The sequence below is a fragment of the Calidris pugnax genome, unplaced genomic scaffold (assembly GCF_001431845.1).
Source record: "Calidris pugnax isolate Ruff unplaced genomic scaffold, ASM143184v1 scaffold11, whole genome shotgun sequence".
Classification (NCBI taxonomy): Eukaryota; Metazoa; Chordata; class Aves; order Charadriiformes; family Scolopacidae; genus Calidris; species Calidris pugnax.
In genome coordinates, this window is record NW_015090803.1 from 13,749,137 (window position 1) to 13,772,503 (window position 23,367).

Genomic DNA, 23,367 nt, shown 5'->3' on the forward strand with positions numbered 1-23,367 from the left:
GGCCACAAAGATCATCAGAGGGCTGGAACACCTCTCCTATGAAGACAGGCTGAGAGAGTTAGGGTTGTTCAGCCTGGAGAAGAGAGGGTCCAGGGAGACCTTGGAGCAGCCTTCCAGTACCTAAAGAGGGCTATAGGAAAGATAGGGAGGGACTTTTTATCAGGGAATGTAGTGATAGGACAAAGGGTAATGGTTTTAAACTGAAAGAGGGCAGATTTAGGTTAGACATTCTTTGCTGTGAGGGTGGTGAGACACTGGAACAGGTTGCCCAGGGAAGCTGTGGATGCCCCATCCCTGGAGGGGTTCAAGGCCAGGCTTTGAGCAACCTGGTCCAGTGGGAGGTGTCCCTGCCCAGGGCAGGGGGGTTGGAATTTGATGATCTTTAAGGTTCCTTCCAACCCAAATCATTCTATGATTTAAGACCATGAAGACCATTGAATTTTGGTGCTTCTCTTGTTTAGCGTAGTTACAGTTCAGTGCCCTCATATTGCTGATAAAATAAAGTTTTTTTCTCAAATTGTGAAATTCTACAGTTCTATGTTCAGACCAGGAAAGATCTTCAGCATGTGATGAAAAGGAAGAAAGCTTCCTCTCCCTCTCTTCTTGCTATATTTTTTTTTTCGTGTTAACGTTTTCGCTGCAAAGTAATTATTCTTTACCACAGGAATATCCCAGCTCTGCAGGTTACATCTTAATGACTAGTTCTCCCAGACAGAGGATCATATTCCATTTAGAAGTGCAAATGTTATGTCTGCTAGTTGCCAAACATGCCATATAGCACTTAGCAACTAAGACTTTATTTGCATGTCCTCTGCCTAAAAACATACTAGTTAATACAAAGACTTGTTGCAGATATTTTTTTTTAAGCTTAATTACTTAGTCTTACATACTTGTCCTAATTCTAGACATATTTAATAAGATGATTCTGGACTATAAATACTCCACCTCATAATTTGTAAATTACGACTTTATTGGACTTTTAGGCTGTCTTTGACACCAGTTGAAGTCTCGCTCAGGAATACAACTACTGCATTTTTCATGTTGTGAAAACAGATTTGAAGCTTTTTGGGAGACATAGCTAAAAAGGAAAGAGGCTTGTATTGTTGACTACAATTTGTCACGTAAGAAAAAGAAAGCGGAAATGTGCTTTACCCTGAAGCTAGACAGAAAAAAAAATACATGAATTTAACAGAAGAATCTAAGTTTGGCTGTGACTGGAGGACTAGATAGAGCCAAGTCAGATTTAAGAAGATAAGAACATAAGAGATGCCTTCCTGCATCAGGCCAGTCCATCATGCCTAATACTGTCTCAGTTATTTAGTTCATTCCCTTCGTGCTCTCCCAGCAGTCAGAATTTTTGCATTATGGGTGTCGGCGGTACCCCCCTTTCTCTTTCCCTTAGTATCTGCCTACCACCCTGTTGTCCAGGAATTTGTCTAATCCTGTTTAGAACTGCTGGTTCTACAATCTCCTGTGGCAACAAATTACAGAAGTTCCCTACTCATTGTGTGAAGAAAAAAAAACCTTCTTGTCTTTTAAACTGATCTCCTCGCAATTTCAGTGAAAGCCCCCAAATCTACCATTGCAGGATTTGGGGAGTAACAGTTCTTCTCCCACTTTGCCTGCTGCCCTCGTGATGCTGTAAATGTCTCTCCGAGGGAAGGTATTCTGTAGCAGAAGTGGAGATGTGGACCCAGGAAAGTCTCTGCCTTCCACGGGGGACAATGTGGCCCCACTTCTCAGTTGTACAAATTACCTTTCTGCCCAGCATTTTGAAAACGCTGCTTTAATTGATGCTTGTGCTGCAGCTGGCCTGGTGGGTCGCCCACTGAGCAGAGTGAGGATGCTGTTGGCTCCCGTCAGGCTCCCTCCCAGCCCCAGTGTGCCCCAAATCTGCTCCCCATTCTTCAGGCCAAGGAGAGCCTGGCAGCCAGCTGGGGAAATCTTATTATGTTGGTGATACTCACTAGGGGAGCATTTGAGAGGTGCATTTTAGTTTTATTTAAATGTTCTGGTTTCTTCTGCCATGGATTTACATGTACGAAAGCCCCACATTTAATAGATAGTAATGGATGAGCTTTCCAAATGTTTTCTCTAGACTTCTTCTACTCTCCAAACTCTTCATGCCATCTTTCTCTCTCTCTTCCTCCCACTGGGAGAGGATGGTGTCTCTTTGCACAAGAGATTAGTGTGTTTGCATCAGTGTTTGCAAGCAGCAGGCAGTAAAATTTTCAAATATGATGCAATTTAGTCAAGAAATAAGAGACAAAACCCAAAGGCTGCGACCAACACCAAAGCTAGAGGTTTGATATTAAAGATATTGCAACATTTTCTTTCTAATATTTTCAAGTAGGAAATAAATCTCCTTTCTGTTGAAAGATAGTTCTGCCTTTGAAGATAGAATAACGTTTACATAAATGTTAAGGTCTTCTTTAATGTAGCTTTCATTATCTCCTATGTTCCCCCTTTCTCTGAAAGCCCAAGTGACTGATGTCAAGATCAAGGGAGTCAATCAATGTAGATACACTCCAGGACCCCGATAGGATATAAATCACCCTTACTCCTAACCACAGTAGACACCTAACTGAAGGACAGAAGTTTACATATTTGCTGTCCTTGTGGGGGAGGCTAAATTTCCCAGCCACTTACCTCACGGGAACCCCTCATTCATTAACCAATTGGGGTGCTTAGTATCACTTATCAAATAGGCTAATCAAAGTTTGAGAGAAACCAGCTCTTGACCACTTTTTGCCCTTTGAGCACTCCAGAGCCACCTCCTGCCCCTCGACTTTTATCTAATTAAAGTTAAAGAGGGGAAAATTAATCCATTGAAGAAAATGAGATAACAGCCACCATAGCAGGCCATCCCAGAGCCTGGTTTGGCTTTCATCTATTGCTACCTGACAATTAACTCTTCGGTGACACAGGAACCCCATTTTATGGGAGCAGGATCTCTCCCTTCACACAATGATGGGCGTTGTATTTTCATTTTTCACCATTCCATGTTGCAGTTCCTCTACTGGTAATGGGTGCGGGTGAACTACAAAGGTCATCCTTTACTCTCCTCCTCTCAAGCTTGACTTAGTGATGTTTTCACTTGCAGAATACAAAAATGAAAACTGTAATTTATTACAGTACTAGCAATTCAAGATGTTTTGCTTGGATCCTGTGCTTGCAATTGGTTACCAACATTCCAGCCTTTCTTGCTTTTGTTGGCTACTAGTTTATAACCTTCAATTTTATTCTCTAAATCTGTGTTTAAAAAGATATTTCACAACACAGGGCTGTGGGGGGTTATTTTACCTTGAAAAAAAAAAAAAAAAAAGGAAGGAGTGTCCCCTTTGCAGATTCACTGCAATTTTTTTGTGCTGCTTGTCTTCCTGTTTGGTGTTCTTTTTTGTCTTAAATTATTTCCTTTTTTTTTTTTTTTTTAACCACCTGATTATACTATTTCCAAAGCCCAAAGGATCTACCTTTATGATCACTTGAATTTTTCAACAATTGAAACTATGGCACTGTGAATATCAGAAATAAGTTAACTCCACTAACTTAGCAGCAGCACTTGGAGAGACTGTGTTTTATGGACTACCTGGGAGAGTTGGGGCTGTGGCTGAGGAGCCACCTCTGCTCCTCCAGCAGCACTTGCCAGGGACCAGCCAAGGTTCCACCACCCTCGCTGGCAGTTCAGGTTTTGGTGCATCCAAGGGAGAAACAGCAACAAAGTTCAGTTTTCTTTCTCAAAAGTACTCTGGTCGTGTGAAGGCTGTCTTTGCCTTCCTAGTGTTTTTAGCAGGAAGCGTTGGATTATAAAGTCTGTGGGACAGGCACGCGTGGCCAAAATTAGAAGTGCTGGGGAAATCCCACTTAGACTCTACACTGTCTCAAGGTTGTAACTTGCACCTTGAGGCGTTCAATGGTGAGTAAGTTAAAGTATCCCTACTCGGGCTCCTTTCTAGAGATGAGAACTGGTTTAATTATTACATGTTTATGTTATTTTGCAATGCGCCACTGTTGCTGGTTTGTTTTTTGGTGTTGCGTGGTTTTTTCATCGCTTTATTTATTTATTTATTCATTTATTTATAAAGCCCAAGAAGCCTGTGTGTACCTAGAGCACTGTAGCCAGTAGTAGACCTTAAACACCTTACAAGAGTAACTTTAATATTGTCAGGATGCAGTTCCTAGCACTTAAAAACAGGCATTCTGCAACATAGCTAATTACTTGCAAATGGCAGTTGTTAAAGATAATAGGGTTCAAGCCTTTTCATTTAAATCAAAAAGAAGCCCCAAGCGAGCTTCCAAATCTCTCCCAAATTTTGGGAAAATTTTAGTCCATATCGATGTCTGAACTAATATCTGGCCTTCCCTGTAGCTACCCGAACTAATCCATCAGACCTACAATTTAGAACTATGACCTGCAGCTGTTTGGTTATGGAAGGGACATTGGTAGGACTTTAAAGGGGGATAAGTGAGGCAGTGAAAGTGAGATTCAGTAATCCCCCTGTATTATAAGATATTTTGCACAGGGTGGGAAGGAGCTGGGACTTTTGCTTGCTCCCCCATCCTAGGGGGGAGACGGGTGCTCCCTGGGCTGGTGCCCGCTCAGTGCCCCCTGTGGAGGCAGAGGGGTGTCTGTGAATCCCTCCTGCAGCTCCGGAGCCAGCGTGGGGAGCTCACCAGGACCCAGTAAAACTCAGATATCAATTAATACCAGCTGCTTTGCTCTGCAGGGTGGACAGGACCTACTATGAACTGGAAAAATCTGTAATGGGGAAATACGCTAGAGAGAACAACCCTGTGCTGGTAGGGGGATAAGCTGTAACAGGTCTCTTCCATCTCTAATTTCTACGTATTTAATTTATATAGAGCACTGAAAACTTAAATTGTAGCAAACTTTGGTGACTATCCGCAAGAGAGAGATTTGATCCAGTGACCCAAAGGCGAAAGGTTCTGTATTGCATTAGCAAACCCCTCCAACTGCAGTCCCTCGTGGAGTTTTTTTATATCAATAACTAAATACTACTACCCTTTACAAGCTATGTGGTAACATTTGCAATCTCCTAATTCCGAGTCATTTCACAAAGGGAAAATTGAGTGAGTTTGAGAGATAAAAATGGAACTTCTTTGACGTTTTGTTGTTAGATATTTAGGAATACTTGGAATGGGGGGGAGAAGGAAAACAGATTAGGAGTGTCAAAAAGGCATTGCCCTAGGAGAAGGCATTAGGCACCACTCCCACACTGTGTTTCCCACCCTCTCCTGTGACTGATTGTGAGGAAAAAATTCTTCTCTCCCCCTTACTGGCATTTTTACATCTTCTACTCTATTACCCACTGGAATGTCCCTTGGAATTCCACCCAGGATCCAGAAGTTAAGAGAGTCTTGATCTTGATACTAGTGAAACTTGTAAAGCAAGATAAAAGTATTTCTGCACGTGTTATTTGAGCATGCACAAGAATGTATCCATGCTAAGAAGATATAACGCTATTTAATTTCAATTAAAGGTGAAGATGCGGAAATAACCAAAAATAAGTTACATAAAATAGCAGTTGGAGGTCAGTATGCATGTCAGAGGTGGTCTTGTTCTATTTTTTTTCTTTTTTCCTTTACCTACAAGTCAAACACCACTAAGCCAGAAACCACCAACCAGCACAGTCTCACAGTAACAAGATATTAATAGCCCATGGAAAAATCAACATATAATTTTATATTATGGTACTTACTGCAGTCCATGTATTTTTTTTTTTTTTTTTTTTTTTTTTTTTTTTTTTTTTTTTTTTTTTTAGTTCTGACCTAACTAACACGAAAAAAGGCAGCGGAGTGACATGCAAAAATGTGTACTTATTTTAATTTGTAACATGTCAAAATATTGTTAGCAGTTTTTCAAATTATATGTTTCTAAGGAACCCTCACTTCAGCTGTTTATTTCAGAAAGCTAGGAATTTTGCATACAAATTTTGTTGTTGTTGCTTTGTGTAAACAAACCTATCATCCTTTAACACAGGGAGAAGTATATAATAATCCTGAGAATATATAAAGTGACTTTGTGACACATCTCCTGCCTCCTGAGGGGACTGTCTGCTGTCTCCACCATTAGTTATGCAGACTCCTCCCACACATGAGTTCGTTGTTGTTGTTGGCTTTGCATACATAAGTAAATAGACAAATGTTTTCATTAGATAGCAGAGAACACATTTGCATTACTTGCATGGATCTGTGAGGAAGCTGCCCACATACTTACAGGCATCTTCACACTAGGTGCCTGAGCACTTCAGTGGTTTTACTTAAAATTAATTCACAGAAGTCCATACATATTGTGATAGCCAGTGACCTGAACTAGTTTAGAGCATTCCTAGTGCCTAACTTGTCCTTCTTCATTTCTATGCTTGCTTTATTGTTCCTGGTCTCATCTTTTACCGTTGTCCCTTCGTGCACGTATTCCTTTTGGCATCAGTGACTTGGAATCGCTTATTGCTCCCTTTCCTAATTCTATTTATACTTCCTAATTCTCATGCATGGGCCACAGATTTATTTTGTTTTATTTTTTTAAATTATATTGATCAATTTCTTGATGTCAAAATGCCAAATCCAGCAACAATAAAGGAATTTTTTGGGTTAACAACTTGAAAACACCTTAATCTGCATTTGACTAGCCCAGTCTCCTCCTTGTAGAAGTAGGAAAACAGTTCAGCAAACTTTCAATCAGTGTCTCTCAGCCACTGCCTCTTGGAAGGACTGAAGCTGGTTCAAAAGTGCAAAGATCTTCCTTGATTTTTAGGAGTGTTAAAATAGCAGAAAAAAACATCAAGCGGAAGAGAAGGAATATAGACACAGCTCCTCCAAAAAACTCTCCCTCTAGCAATAAAAAGCGAGCTTGAAAGGAAGAATCCACTCAGCAGGCGGGATTTAGGGGATAAGATGTTATACATATAACACCATTCTTACAGGCAAGCCAAGAGCTGTGCTCAGCGTGCGAAGGTAAAGCTTTAGGTCAGAGCAGAAATTTTGGGACTTTCGAAGAATTCTGGACACTCCCAGGGATGCTGCAGAGCCCGAGTTAACGCAAACGCCGACTGGGGCCGAACTGCCGGGCTTGTTCCTAGGACTCCTTGGGTCTTCAGGATGTTTTGCTGCTGTTTGTATTCTGATCCTAAAATGAGATTAGACACTTGGGAAAACACTGTGTTAATCTACTCCACAGTGATTCATGCTGGTCACCAGACTGGAGCGAAGTCCTGCTGAAAAGCTTTAAAACTAGGCAACAATATTGGAAGCAGAGCCAAACCAGCAGTGTTATTTCTAAGGCTGAGGGCTCCGGTCCAAAACTACTGTCTCCTTTTCTCAAGCAGCTTAGTCTTCAAAAGAGGTCCATTTAATACTAAAAATTACCATGATTTGGGGGTCAATAAATCTTTTTTTATTTTTTTTTTAAGTGATAAACCACAAAGTGCCCCATGACTTGATCTACTTCATGTCGCCATGGAGTTTGTCATCTTCTTTTTTTTTCCACATACCCAAGTATTTCATTCTGCTCTCTCCTTGAAACTGGGAGGATTTGGGTTTCTCCCTCTCCCAAGATAGTTATCGTTGGCCAGTGCATCAAACAACTTCTTCTAGTGAGCTCCAGCCACAGAACAAACACACCACCTACCAAACCAAAGGCGCCCTCTTCAAATCACAGTCCCATTTGGCAGCCAGTTCCTCTCATACCATTATACCCGGAGCAAACTATAAATCTTGTGCCTTGGACACTACTCGCTACCTCAAGCGCATAAAACTGGCTATTACAATGATTTTAGTAAAATGATCAGCTGCTACAAAGGGAGTGTGCTGTAGGTGTAACACATTTCACAGGGATAGTTTCATATAGCTCCATCTTTTAGTTTTCAAAATTCAGGAGCTTCCTTCTAGGAAGACTGAAGCTGTTTCTTTTTTTTATCTGCTGATGCTTTTATCTTTTTTTTTTCCCCTTGTCTCTTGTGGCTTTTTTCTTTTTTGCTTTGTTGTTTGTTGTGTTTTGTTTTGTTGGTTTTTTTTCTTTCTTTGCCTGTGTGGTCTCTTGCATTCCTTGTGAACTCAGAAACATACCTTACCATTTGCAGGAAGCATCACCACATATGATTCTATGTACGGAAGAACCTCACCATTGCTGCCTTAGGTAAAATGTAGATTTAAAACTGTCAGATAAAATCCATATCTGTCATCATCAAAATCTCATTGCGTTGTCATAGGACTTTGCTTAATACTGAATGGTTTTGTCTTCAGATTAGCCTAAAAGGAATTCTTGGTGCTATAGAAGGTGTGGGGAAGCAGTAACTCCTCCTAACAGCTCCTTGCTATAAAATGCCTGAAGAGCTAAGCATGGAAAGATACTTTATTTTTTTTTTTTCCTTCTCCTTATTGAAAATAAAACTCTTTTTTTACTCCACTGGTATATGCTCAGTTTAAAACACATTTGGAAGAGTGCTGCTCCATACCACTCATCAGAATTGATAGTTTGATATAGTCTGTGACAAGGTTTAGTACAGAAGCAGCACTTAGGACAGCAAGACACTCAAAATGTGTCCCAGGTAGACGTGAAGGCAGCTTTTGGCTGCTCGTTACCTCAGTCACTGTTTGAATTGCTCCAAAATGCTTTGGCAATACGTGGGAGTGAGAGGGGGGAGGACTTTGAAGCATTTGCTTATAAATACTTTATCTCCATCTCCAGCGCTGTGCAAAGCTGCCCGTGTTACCTTCCACTGTCTGGATTTGGTTTGTGTCCATTTGATTGCTCAAACGTTTTGTATTCTGAGGTTGTTTTGCTGCCTTGCAAATGACTATTTTCTTTCCTGCTGCCATCTCAGACCCAGCTAACAAGAAGTCCATTGCTGCAGGGCAAGAGTGAAACACCATTAAGTCATAATTTCTTTTCCACAAGCGTAGCAGGTATAGCCAGGCTGCTTTCCTCCTGAGAAAGGGAAGAGGGTAGCCCCAAAGGACTGTGTCTCTGGCCTCAGTATAACTTGAAGTCCTTTTGTCAGAGGGAGAGAACAAAAGTGACTGAAAACAACTTTTTTTTTTTTTGTTTTTTTTTTTTTTTTTTTTTTTTAATGGCTTTCCCTTCAAAAGCAATGCAAGCACTGTGTGCTTTTACAGTCAGACTGAGCGGGGAAACTTGTCCCTACTCATGCAGCATACGCATCAACAGGGAATTCTTACTGCAGCAAGTCCCAGATTCAGGTCTGAAGAGAAGCTGCTTTCTTGCCTTGCTGCTTTGGTCTGTCCTAGCCAACCTTCCTGGATCTCCTGCTTAGCCACGAATAGAGCACAGAGCTTTTTCCCTTCTTAACCAGCCTCCGGAGGGAGGCTCAAGCGAGTTTACTGACAAATTTAAGAAACTGTAGGAAATTGGTGAAAAAGAAGCAATTCACATAAATGTCCTGTCTAAGTGAAATATTAGAGCACAAGATTTGCAGAGGAAATCACAGTCTGAAAAAGTAATTACACTTGTTTAGATTAAATTCAAGACATCATTTTAATAAACAGGCAAAACCTCTGGGTAACATGTTATTTCTCATCCTTTCTCTTATTTTTTGTTTAAAATTAGATGTCTTTTCTCCTCAGATCCATAATCCCCAATAAATTAACCTGTCCAAATAACACATGCACAGGATAAAACTATACCTTTGATTTTGACTACATTGCTTATGGTGGCAATTTAGGTAGCCTTGATTCCAGCCATAGTTGTTTCTGGGGACTTGGGCACCCTTAAACTGCTGAGAAAATCTCAGTTATTGCATAGATCTCGTTAAGTTGTTGGCTGCAAACAGGTAAACATATCTCTTTTTGTTGACAAATGACTTGGCAACATAATTTTGCAAATATGTCGCTCTGTCTGTGGTGTATCGCTGCGCTTTTATAGGGACTAGGGACTTACACTGCTGTAACCTGGGAGAATTCAGTTGTGAATGGGACAGATTTTTATCTGTAAGTTCAATTTCCAAATATTTGACAGAACTATGGGAAATGTTGCATTAACAGAATTGTCATATAGATACAGCAAAACTGACGCTGTTAAGGCAATGTAATTTCTTGAAGCACTACAAATCAGCAATTGAGCTTGTATTTTATGACAAACGATGTAAAAAAAAGTAGCTTATAAGCAGAAATACCTTGCTCGCTAATTTAGTTTAACACTGACACTCTATGGATTTCGTATTACATGACTGTAAAGCTTTACTACATTTTAGTAGCAGCTCTTTGCAGTAGAACAGAAGATGCAATGCTAAAATAATGGGTTGGGGTGGAATGTGAAATGTAAACAGGGCAGAGCATCTCACCAAGGGAAGGAGGGTCACCCTCCCTCTCCCAGCTCCCCCTCTGCAGCAGGACAGAGGTACTAATGCCCTGATGAGATGGAGGATTAGGTTTTACCCAACCCTCGTTGCCACAGCCATGGGGGACCAGGGTTAAAGCAAGTGCAAAGGGAAAACGACTTTTAATATTTTAAATTTAGATCCCTAAACCAAAAAGTAATTGTTAATTTTGCTTTGGCTGTGAGCAGTGCCTTGTCACACTAGTGGATGACAGACAGACTTTGAAGACGTGTTTTAGTATGGCCATTCAAAATACTCTTTAAATGAAGTATATCACACAACCTGCGCGTTACGGTTATAGCTCATATAGAGCAAATGTGTTATAAATCACTGAGACAAATCTTAAAGAAGGGAGATGTTTGTTGACATAGGCAAAAATAAAAGCGTATCGGAAGGTGCGATTACTCCAGTCCTATACCCTCGTGACCTTGTGCGTGCAATTTAGTAGCATAAATATAACTTTGGAGGAGCTGTTTTTCAAGTCATCTGGAGCTTCTGGATTTCTGAAAATCAGGCTTTTAGAAACGTGGGATTCTTTCCACACACCCTTCTGGAAAGTTCATTATTCCTAATTTAAAAACCACAGCGGCGGCAGCCGCCTTATGGATATGCAGGACACCCCTTCTCTGTCTTTCTCCTTCTCCTCACCGTTTGTCATTTTTGGACTTGAACAGTGCAGCCTGACTCCTCAGCGTGATATTTTTCCCTAAGTCTAGTCTTTCCAGAATCACACTATAGAAGCCAATATAGTATCCTTTTTTTTTTTTTTTTTTTTTTTTTTTTTTTTCTTTGCTCAGAAAAAAAAAAAAAAAAAAAAAAAAAAAAAAAAAGTTCTAGGAAAAATATTAAACCCTCAAAAAATGTTCCCATTCTATCTTAAAAAAATTGTGCTAAAATGTTTTTTTTTTTTTTTTTTTTTTTTTTTTTCTGAGGGCACGGGAGAGGTAGGGAACAAGGGGAATGTTCTCCACAAACTCCAGCCTATTGAGTTTTTCTTGGAGTTCTTCTGGTTTCTTTTAAGTAGAGCTGTCATCAACACTTGGTGAGTTACAACACCCTGAAGACTCACAGAGTGAGTTATAATATATATTTTCTATAAATGTACAAAGACACATGCGTACTGCTTGTAATGCTTGTGTACACCTTCATGCACACACCTAAATATCTTTGTGTATATACACAAAATTAATCAAAATGTATTGTGGTGAAGGCATTCCCTGTACTATGTTCTTTTTGAAGTTCTTTGGTCTAGAAGCATGTAAATATATGAACTGGTATATAGAGAGATGGGAGCATATACCCACACCTGTTAAGTAAGTGGGAAGTAGTGTCATCTAGTGGTTAGCTCAAAGCTAAATGGGACAGGAGCTGTAATTCAGCATACAACATTTTTCATTCTTGTATTGCTGTACTGTACAACTCAGAGGAAATAATTTTTACTTCTTTGTATCTTACTGATTCAGCTAGAAAACGGGGAGGGGGGGAGCCAGTTGGAGAACCATACATTGAAATATCAGAAATATGTAAATCTGCTCAGAGGGACACTTTCCTTTTTAGCATCCCATCCTGTCCAATGTTTTCCTCTGACGGTGCAGACCTCTGGAAAGCATATTCATAGACCTTCTGCTCACCCTCTCCCATGCCATGCAGCTTGAAAACTACTCTGGTAGGACGCTGGCACACTACCATGTAAAGAAGTAGATTAATTTACTGTTGAAACTTACAGTAACTGAAGTTCATTCAGTTTCCAAAAATGTAAGAATAGACAATTCTTTCCATGTGTAGTAATTCTTTAGAAGATGGAACTAATTTGATTAAAAGCTGGTTCTTGTTCTTTCCTCTTTTGACAGCATGATTGTTAGAAATTATATCCCCATATAGTCTAAAGTATTCTTTAATATCACTTCTGGGCACAGGAAAACATGGAGACTTGAGCACTTGCTTACAAGTGAAGGAAGTGGTGGTGTTAAGCACATACTTAAAGCTAAGTGTGTGATTAATTTCTCTGTAGATTTGGGGTTTGTAATATGAATGAAGTACTGTAATCTGCCTACCTGCTCTTAAATTTTTGTCAAAAGACTTAAAGCTGTAATTTTAAAGTCTTCCTTACATAAAAATAACTTCAGGGTGTTAACATAAAAGCTAACTTATACCAGGATGCAACATTATTGCTACAATAATTTGCTATGGAATTGTAATTCGTTTCACCCATTACAGTTTCATCTATCAAAATTAAAGAAACTAAAATCTACTGAAACTGCTGAATGAAGAGCTAACCCTATTAGAATGGAGCAGTTACAAGCCCGACTTTTCCAGCTGCCCTTGCTAACAGGCAACTCTAAAATAACAGCGATACATGTCTTAAGTTTCTGCTAACAAAGCTGATTTCTGACCAGAAGGCTAGAGTATTCTTTTTCATCTATTAAGCCCCGAAAGTGACAGTTCTTCTTCATATCCCTAATATTTCCTTTTCAGCTCACCAAGGCCAAAATGTCATCTTTTCTTGTAAAACAAAAAATCAAAGCCAAATGGTTAAAATGTAAAGTTTTGGTTAAACAAACAGTCAGTATTTCAGTGGTTTTATCTGCAGCCTGCAGAGCAACTAAACAAAGCCAAGATATTGTCCATCTCTTTGACAGACAAAGAGCCTCAGAGGTCCAGAATGACATGCCCGGGGCTGGCACGTGATTAGAGTAATTAAATTAAATAGCAGGAAACATGTTTTCCATATGCTGTTGCCTGGCCACACACAAACTGTAACAGTAAATCTTTTATATCACATTGGTTGGGGGAAATGTATAACCATTTTAAAAATGCATGATGCCCACAAAAATAAAGTTAAAGGGAATATAGTAGCACGCTCACCGGGCTCCCTGGCTTTGGTCATTGGCCTGAAATGCCAAACAAGTTAATTCCTTATTTATTTATTTGTAAAGGTGCAGCTCAAAATGCCCTGGGCATGTGAACATTCAGGAAGCGTTACTGGGTTTACATTGAAGGGTAGTGCTGATGCTCTCATTCAGAGGAAAAAAACAAAATCCTCCCAGTAATGTGAAGAGTGTCTTGGGTGTCTTACAAACTGGGATCCTAACATGTCTCTGTCAGTCTTTTGCAATAGCCAGGCTCTCCAAACACATACTAAAAATGAATTTTTGTTTCAGCTCTGTTTTCCGCAGAAATAGGAACTCAAATTTCATTGTTTTCATGACCAGTTTTTAGAAAAGACAGCATGTTTATCCATGCCATAATACGAAGAATTGCTAGTCAGAGGGATCATCTGTCATCCTTGAATGTACTTGTCGCTGCGCTATTAAGATCAACTAGAACCCTTGCTAATCTGTTTCCAACTCATCTTTCAGTGGCTGATTATGCCAAATGAAATCACGGGTGCTTCTGTTATGGTTTTGCACAATAGGAAAAAGGCTGCAGGTCAGTTTGGAAGGAGCTCATTATCAGTGAGATCGCTGATTTCAATGTCCAGTCCTTGAGATTTTTAGGAGATGACACACAGGAACACTTCCTATAAATGATAAATTCTGCAAAATGCTCTTAGCACGAACAGAACTAAGAATCTGGGAAAAGCCATCTCATCACATGAAAACGTGTCCATGAAAGTAAATTAAAAATGGATCTCACCGTTTTCTGGTGAAATATATACTGGATAATTTCATAAACATTTTAGATATTCCATCTTCACTTTATCTATCTCCTTGGCCCAGAATGCTCAGATAAGAAGGAACAGAAACTTCAGTGCTTCTGATTTTAGGTCTAGCACTGAACTACTGTATTAAGTTTAGTAATTGACAATAATTCAATGAAATCAAAGTACAAACTTCCAGCTGGAAAAATAAAGGTCAATTTATCTTTAAGAAGGACTGGAACAAAGATGACAGAATATTGATACTCTTGGCTCAATCTTTAGTGGTTATAGTATTTCCCAAGCTATTGAAGTGAGATTAAAGGTGTAGTCAGGATGGAGAATTTGGAATTGGGGGGATTTTTCTTCTACTCCTTTGAATACTTTCTTTACTAACTAATCTCCATTACTTGATCAGCAAAACTTGTGTTTAACAGTGTCTGTGAAATAATTAAAGGAGTGAACAATGACAGGAAAACCAATGGCTCATGTTGGTAGGAGCTGGCAAGGGTCTTTTCTTTTTTTAACAACGTTTAACTATCTGAACTCTTCTGTTCCCTGAAAGGATCAGTGCATTTCAACTTAAATTTAGCCTGAACTTTCTATAAAATGGGTTAAAACTATCAGTTAAAAGCCAAAGCACTTCATCCCTTGTTACCATCTTGTATGAAGTTCTTTGCAGCAGGTAGGAATCTGGAGCCTCTGGCTCCAGGAATGTTGTCAACTTCAGGAGGAGACGGAGCTCCTCTCTGAGCCAAGAAGGGCTCTCAAGCCTAACTACAAGGTGTCCTCTAAGATGTTTTATGGCTGCTGCTTCACCCACCTCACCATTACGTGCCACAGCAGAGCTGGAGTGAGGAGGATGCATCCCCATCCGCTCACCCTGCTCCCTGGCTCTTATAATGCTGTTGTGTACTTAACAAAGTGTGTGAAATTCAGTCCCGTGGCTTCTGCCAGTGTTAAAGTAATTCAGTGCTGCTGTTGGTGATGCACTTGGTGAATTACTCAGACCACAGGACTTGGCCGTTTGTTTTTTTTCTGCTCTGGTTCCTATTCCTCGTCCAAAGACCTGGGTCCCCCGAGGACCTCCTCCAGCACAGCACTTCTTAGAAGCTACAGGAGGCAGGGATGGAGGACAGCAGCAGTCGTGATTGGTAGTTGTTCATTGCTGATCCTGTCACAGTGATCTGTGGGGAAGGCCACAGCTGGGGAGCGGGTCTGGTTTTCGGTAGGGATCAAGTCATGAGACACTATTTTCCAGCTTCCTATTTTGCATGGAGTATCTTGGCTGTGTAGGCAGCTGCAGGGATGGAATCTTACACTTTGTTAGGCCTGAGTTCTTAGTTCAATGGATGAACTTTGTAACATAGAAGAACAAAATAGGTGTATATTGGTCCTTCTTGATGTAAGTTACCATTGCATTTACAGGATTCTGCAGCTTGAATGCCACTAACCTCAGTGGGATTGTGTCTCTCCTTTCCAACTTGCCAAATCCGCCTCCATTTCTAAGCCCCTCACCTGAAAAGTCTTTTTTTTTTTTTTTTTTTTTCTTTTCAGTACTTATCATCTATTTTAAAGCAGAAGGAAGAAAAAATAGTAAATACCAGCACTACATGAGTAATAACTTGCTATGCATCAAACATGAAGTACCCTGCCTTGTGATTTCCTTAATCGCTAGCTGGGTAACCATGCAGGACAGCAGGTGGACACAGTAGAGCTGACCCTGGTAAGGAAATGTAAATAGCTTCCAAAAGTTTTTCTTCTTTAATGTACCTAACCCGCTTTGAGCTGATAAGTTAAAATTCAGCCTTTTTGCAATGAAACTAAATGTGGGGGTGGCCATGACAGTAAGAAAAGCAAACACAGACTTCTTCCTGCCATTGACCAGCGAAGTTCTCAGTATCCTTTCAGGCTTAGATGATCCACTTAGTCATGGTCTCTGACTGGCTACTGAAAAAATCTATGAAGGAAACTCTGTTATGAAACTGTCTCTCTGTGGTGACCACCTGCAGCTCACCTTTATGACGGCAGCTTCACAAACGCTGTGCTCCTGCAGGTACGGCATCCCACCAGACAGAACCCACTGCCTCTTTGAATGTGCTTGATGCCAACTGAATCACAGCTTGAAAGCATCTCAGTGGCCAACGGCTGCAGGAACCACTTGCCAACAAAACAGTGCAAGGCTTGAGAGTGCAGCTACTGGATTGCTCACCAGGTTGGACCCAGACAGAGCTGGGAACGAGTGTGGGCTTCGATGTGCCCTGGTCTGCTCATCCTTGATGGAGCTTCTGATCAAATTACAGGTTCTCACATGGAAGCAGAATCTGAAAATTAGTCTGTTTGTGCTTTGAGTTTTTTTTCTTTCATTAAAAGCTGTAGGGAAAGGGGCAGAGAGGTGAAAGGAAGGATTACAGGAAGGTCCAAGCTATGATAATAGTGACGTATAATAGTACCTAACTTGAAAGCAGTCAACTGAAATCCAGCTTTTCAGAGAAGAACTTTGGAAAATGAGCAGCCTGCATGGTTAGTGCATTATCCATCAACAAGAGTAAGTAACAGCCCCCGTGCTCATCCGCAGTCTCTTGCTGCAGGAACGAATCTTGTTCCTCTCTCTTTTATTCTTCCTGGTCCCGTGCTGCCTGTGTTTGTGTTCTCAGAGCTCACCTGAGAAGGGATGGAGATTCTTATGAAAAGACTCACATAGCTCAAAGCATATAACACTGCATGTATTTTAATTGAAATCATTAGCATCCTTAGCAAGGCCTAAATACCTGCAGAAGTGGCCAAACAAGAGCTATTCAAGTGAGGTGTCCCTGAACTGAGCCTGTGGTGATGGCACCTGCATTCAGTGCTGCCATTTTTATTTTTTTTGTCAAAAACACTAACAGAGAAGCTTTGAAGCTCTCTGCATTAGCTTAAGAAAACTTAAATCTACACAGAAACTAATCGGAAACTATGACAGAAGATGTGTACAAATGTAGGTAAATGGCGAGAATCAGAAAGTTCTATAAAAAAAGGAAGATGTCAAGGGATGTGCTGTTGAGCTTGGGAGCCTTTGATGCTCTAAGGGAAGGTCTCAAAATGGACCAAAATGGGTGACAAATGAGGGAGACCTGATCACCACCTGTCCCCGTGTGCAGTCAGGCAGCTGAGTGATGAAGCCATGCTCTCTGGTGTATAGAAACTCTTCAACTTGTATTTTTCAGGAGAGGAAGATCGAGGAGAGCAAGCCTGAGAAGCAGCTGGTTTTGGAAGCTGTCCCTCTGCACACAGCCGGAGAGCATTGCCCAGTTTCTGCCCCGTGCTCCTTTCGGGTCTGTTTGATAACAGAGATCTGCTTTAAAAATCTGCGAGCTGTCACCGAAAAACTATCACAGTGCCCTTCTTGGGGGGAGCAAAAGGAAAAGACCAAGGTAAGGGCTGGAGAACGAATCCTCCATGTTTCATAGAATCATAGAATGGTTGGAATTGGAAGGGACCTTAAAGATCATCTAGTTCCAACCCCCCTGCCATGAGCAGGGACACCTCCCACCAGACCAGGTTGCCCAAAGCCCCATCCAGCCTGGCCTTGAACCCCTCCAGGGATGGAGCAGCCACAGCTTCTCTGGGAAACCTGTTCTGGTGTGTCACCACCCTCACAGTGAAGAATTTCTTTCTAGTATCTAAGCTAAGTCTCCCCTCTTTCAATTTAAAACCATTACCCCTTATCCTGTCACTACACTCCCTGATAAAGAGTCCCTCCCCATCTCTCCAGTAGCCACTTCAGGTACTGGAAGGGGTTATAAGGTCTCCCTGGAGCCTCCTCTTCTCCAGGCTGAACAAGCCCAACTCTCTCAGCCTGTTTCATAGCTGCTTTGCAGAGAACCTGAGCAAAGCCTTCTCGAGCCCTTGCCATCGCTGTCTTGCTGCAACCTCATGGCTGTGATTTTCACAAGACCTTTTGCTGAGGAAATACAGGCAGCATGAACAGAAAGACCTCCTGGGTCTCCTGGGGACCCAAAGGTCACAGGCCAGAAGGTGAGAGGAGACAGATTACGTGCTGCTTTCTGCATCAGAGCACCTATGTCTCAGAGGCAGTCGGGCTGAGCTGCCCTTGCAGGACACGAGACAACAGAGCTTTATGAAGGTTTAGCCAGCGGTATACTGAGGTGTGCATTTACTCACTCTCACATTTTAAGGGAGGAGAATGAAAACTTGTGTGTGCGCACACATACGAGTGCCTGACAGAGAGACAGACATTCAGAGGTCAAAACAGAATCCTTCCAAAAATGAAGTATTTAAAGAATCAGCTTTCCAAGAACATATAATCGCCTTCAATGACAATAATAATAAAACCCCGTGCTGTCTGATATGGGAAATAATAAATGGCCTGATGGTATGAAAGTCGTATCATCCGACTGTCAAAATGTGAAGCCTTAATTACTGGGATCTGGACTTACAGGCTTTTGATTCCTGCTAGTTAGGGACCCCTGATTAACTAATTTTGCTTAGTGTTGCCCCAGCGGTCTCCTCACACACTGCCTTCTCTAACAAAAGGGAGCAGTAACAGACATATGGAGCTGCTGTATCCTAAATATCTGAAGGTGGAAAAGAAGCATAAAAAAATTTGGATCAAAAAAAAAAAAAAGAAAAGCACTCTCAGCATTACTCTGTGTTGGTATCAGTGAAATGAAGTAATTTTGCTATTTTGTAATGCCATATGGTTGGTCAGATAATTCAGTTATTGATTTAATTTTGCAAGAAAGCAAGTCTTACTGCCTTCTGTAACTGGAAGTTTACAACAGGAGAGAAAACCAAAAATAATAATCTCCTTAGCGATTATAAAGGAAGTAGATGTGATACTTTTTGAAAAAGTGGCTCATTTTCAAATCCAACTAGGAAAGAAAAAATATTTGTAAATATTCTCATTATTATGCGCTTCCACATAGAAGTGGTATAAATGCTACCTTTCTGTAGCATTCGATAAAAACCTACATTTTTTAAGACTAGTTAAATACTTGATACAGACAGGAGCGTAAGAGTAAAGATGACAAAAGGCTGGCTGAGTAGTCAGATGGAGCTTCTCCTCATGCAGAATGAAAAATTTTCAGATAACAAATCCAACTACTGGGACTGTGCTCCCACAGAGCCAAGGAATGGCAGGAAGGTGTGAGGTTAGTGCCCCTCTCACTGCCTGCACCGTTAAGGGAGACAATTAAGGCAGCCCACAAAAAAAAAGAAAAGGTGGGTCGAGCTAGTAGATAAAAGAACACGGGTACAACCTCGTTGAGGGAGGAAAGGGGGGGTGGAAGGTCTATTTGGAAGTCTGACATTGTTCAAAACTTACATTTCCATTTCTTCTGCTCTTCACAGGACTTCTCAAGGCCAAAAATCTTGTAAGATGGTACCACCTTGGAAGGAGCGAGTGTGCAGAGGGGCATTTTTAACAGCGTATCCTTCAACCTCCCTTGTATCTCAAGGCCATGGGCTGTTAAGAGTCAACACAGTCACTTCAAGGCAACTACGGAAACGTGAAGTGAAACTGATGCCACAAAGGCTGCACAGCCAGACTCAAACCATCTCATTTAACCAGCGAATTAAAGCACTGAATTGCTCAAACGTAAGTACCTGGTCTGTTAGAAGAACTTTAGTGACTAAGGGCCTTGTAGTCATTACAGAGAACTAGACGTGGCTGGAGAGTGATTTTGGGTTACCAAGCTATTACCCTGAAGCAACCCCTTGGAAGGGGGGGGATCTCCACTAGCCGTGCGTACCCCCAGACAGCCCGGGGTGTTATCCTGGAGGGCCTGGATGAGTTATGGGCCAGAAGCAAAATCAGCACAAGGCGTGTGACAGTGGAGCTCAGCAAATTGGTACCAGAAACCAGGACGTGCCTGAGGGATGCCCCTTCCCAGTCCTGTCTGTCTGTGTGAGGGCGTGAGCGTGGCCAAGAAACCCAGCCTTTCCCCTGGCTCTGCAGTTTGAGCCAACTGCAACCTTTACCTTTAAAGCTAATTCCAAATTAGGCTGAGTTAGAAGAGAGGAAAAAAAAAAAAAACAACAAACAATTACAAAGCACAAAGTCTACCAAATTCAAAGCACAGCATCTACCTAACAGCATGGTAAAATTGCACAAAAATCACTAGGATTGCGCTAGAGCAATAGAGACGATAATGTTATCCAGGATGCTCTTCTTCCATTTGCCTGAACAGTAATTCAGTATATGATGTTCTAAACGTGTATTTCTCCACTGAGAAACGAGGTACAGAAGCCCCACTACCACCCAGATGATGGGAACTGCATAAGGAAATCAGAAACTAAACAAATAAATGAAAGGTAAACAAACATCTCTTAAGTGGATAAGTAGGACATGCTGCTAGTGGGACGGAGTACAATAAGGAAATTAACTTGGCTTAGCTAATTTTGGCTGCAAATTGCAAAGTGTTCATAAGGGGGAGAAATAAGTAAACATTTTTAGATTGGTGCTTGGGACTCATGTTTATAGATTTTTATTTTTTTTTTTACCTCAGAATGCCAGTGAAGATAAAAACAGGGTATATATATATATAGTTGGCTTAAGTAACATGGAGTAAGTCTTAGTGATCCTGATGATAATGAAGATGGAATGAAGATAGTGGACAAATGAATTGCTGAATAGAAAGGATGAGCAGTGGTAGTGCCTGGAGTGCTCCTGCTTTGCTGAAGCATTCAGCTTTTAATCCTATTTTGTTAATGCCAGAAGGTGAAAAAAAAGGCTAATGTTACAGTATCTACATTCCAGCAATGTGTGCCTGTCTTGAGTATATAAATATTCTGAAGCATTTTCCCTCATTTAGTAGTAAATAATTCTAAATTGGCAGCTCCACTGGCTTTATTTTTTGGAGAGCAGGAGAGAATAAACATCTATTGTTCAAAAAAAAAAAAAAAAGATGGAAGAGATGCACATCATTCCTGGAAAAGGAACTGTGAATTGTATTGCATTATGATTGCTTTCTTCATTACGGGTGCTTTGATGCACAGTAAACAAACAATTTAGAAAAAACCCTAGGTGTAGCCTCCAAAACAGGAATGCTGTAAATTGAAAACATTTACGGCTGCTCTTCTAATTCTCACATGAGCATTTTAAAAAAAAAAAAGCCATGTCAATAAAACCCCTGTTGAAAGCACGACTTAGCAGTAAAAAATTCTAAATATATAATCAATAGGGCAAGCAGTATTGATACTGTACTGTTCATGTTAGTTAAGTTTCCTAACCTAAAACTTGGCTTTTTAATCTAATATGTGTGTGACTGATGAAACATTGCTGTTATATCACTGAAAATAATTAGATTTGATTTATGGAAATATTTATTCTTACATACTTATGTTGCTGAGAGCATTTTATTTTAGTTAAAATTATTCCAGAACCGAAGCCGTTAAGAGCCTTTGCCATTTAGATGAAAAGTTAGAAGAGCCAGAATGCAACGATTATCTCAACTCTTTTGGCAGTAATAACTCATGTACTTTAGCAACAGAGACAGGTTTTTTCAGTACAAACTATTTTTCTCTGTAGATCTGAAGCAAGGTTCAGGAAATACCACAAACCAGCAAAGCATTTAACATCTTCAGGGAAGTGCTTTGGTGTTTCTAAGGCAGGACTTGACTGTGTTACACAACTGCTTTAAAGTCTGCGGGGTCTGTGGGCTCCCTCCTCCCCAGCATGTTTACAGGTGGGCTCTAACTTTGCAAAGGTCTTGAGGAACATCAGAGAGGTCAGTATATGCTCAGTTTCAGATCAAAACCTTTGGGGTTCTGGGCAGATTTTAAAAGTGTCATGGAAATTATTGCGGTTCAGCTGAATTTTGAATGATTAGGAGCCAAGAAAGGGGGATTCACCTTTACCTTTCCTATATGGTACAACGTATGACACATGTTCAGGACAGATGCCATGATGGGAGAACGAGCATGCATCGATACTATTTCCACATTCACCAAAACTTATATAATGGCTGATGTAGGATAAAACGAGAGACCAAAAAAAAAAAAAAAAAAGAAAAGACTTTGTGTAATCATTGTAAGAATCGTGTAATAAAAACCTTGCTCCTGAAAGCCTGAATTGTTTCAACAACGTGTGGCGAACATATTTGGTCATACAAAGCGAAAGCACAACTAAGTTATCAACTTTACACAAAGTCAGATATCTGAAAGGGGATCTTTTAAAAAAAAACTTTATTTGAGAAAGGAAGAGACTTATATCAGAAGGCAAAAAAAGGGAACATACAAACAGAATATATTTACAACACAAAACAAGAGATCACCTCTAAGGGTGTAAATTATAATAAATACAGTAGATTTAAAATGTAAGAGACAATTATCAATTAGAAATGTGGTTGTTTAAACCCAGTTTTCCTTTTCACTGGTTCCAGGTAGTTTCTCTGTTTTAATTTTATCCAAATTTGAAAGATTCTGAAATTAAAGTCCACTAATGTATTGGGGTTTCTCACCTGAATGACGTTACAAAAATATCTTTTGTCCTTTGTGAATACATGTCTTTGAAGTGATATTGTACAAAAGTCTTCTCATTTGCAAGTTTCTCCCCAGATAAAATGTATTTTAAAAGATGCACTATCCCTTTTTGATGAGGCTGAAGTTAGGTTTCAAAGAAAATTAAAATTATACATAATGGGAAAAACATATAATTTCATTTTTTTTATGCTTCACTCTTTGAATGTGAATGTGATTTTTTTCATCCAAAGTGGAGAAAGATTTCTGTTCAAATATGAAGCGCACATAAAAATCACCTACATTTTCTCAATTAATAAATCTTTCCTATCTAAGATGATCTTTATATTTCAGGAGGCCTTTCATTTTATAGCAACTATTTAGTCATTTGTTTGGAGACCTTCTAGGAAAAAGGATAATGTATCTTTAGAAGTTGCAACATTTTATAAGAGATTTAATAATATTAGAGCATAATGTAAACAACACATGCTAATAACATATTTTAGAACAATTTCTACATTTTGGCAAAACAGCTATCTCTTTTGAAACAGGATACTGCACCTTAAAATACCTCAGCTTTAGAAATATAAATATTTTTAATAGAAAAAAAACCTGACAAGGATTCCAGGTCAGTTTGGGATTATCCATATTAAAGGGGATCTTAATACAATGAATCTTTAACTAGCTTAACAAAAGTAAACCTATAAAACAAGGTAAACATATCAAAAGGGAATATGAAGGAAATGTTCCACTGGAAAGCTTCCTTAACAATTTCCCTACTCGCTTTGTTATTTTCTTTGACAATAAATCAATTCATAGAGTGCCTTTAAAAACAGAGGGAGCGCTGCCCCGTCCCCCCCGCCCCGCATTCCTCAGCACATGAATCACTTGGGCTTCCTGTTTCCATAAGGCATT

General features: G+C 40.2%; 1 protein-coding gene across 9 annotated transcripts in view; it reads right to left on the bottom strand.

Annotated features, from left to right (window-relative positions):
• The window catches only part of HDAC9 (histone deacetylase 9), a 479,210-nt gene that overhangs the window by 173,613 nt on the left and 282,230 nt on the right, over positions 1-23,367 (bottom strand). The window lies entirely within an intron of this gene.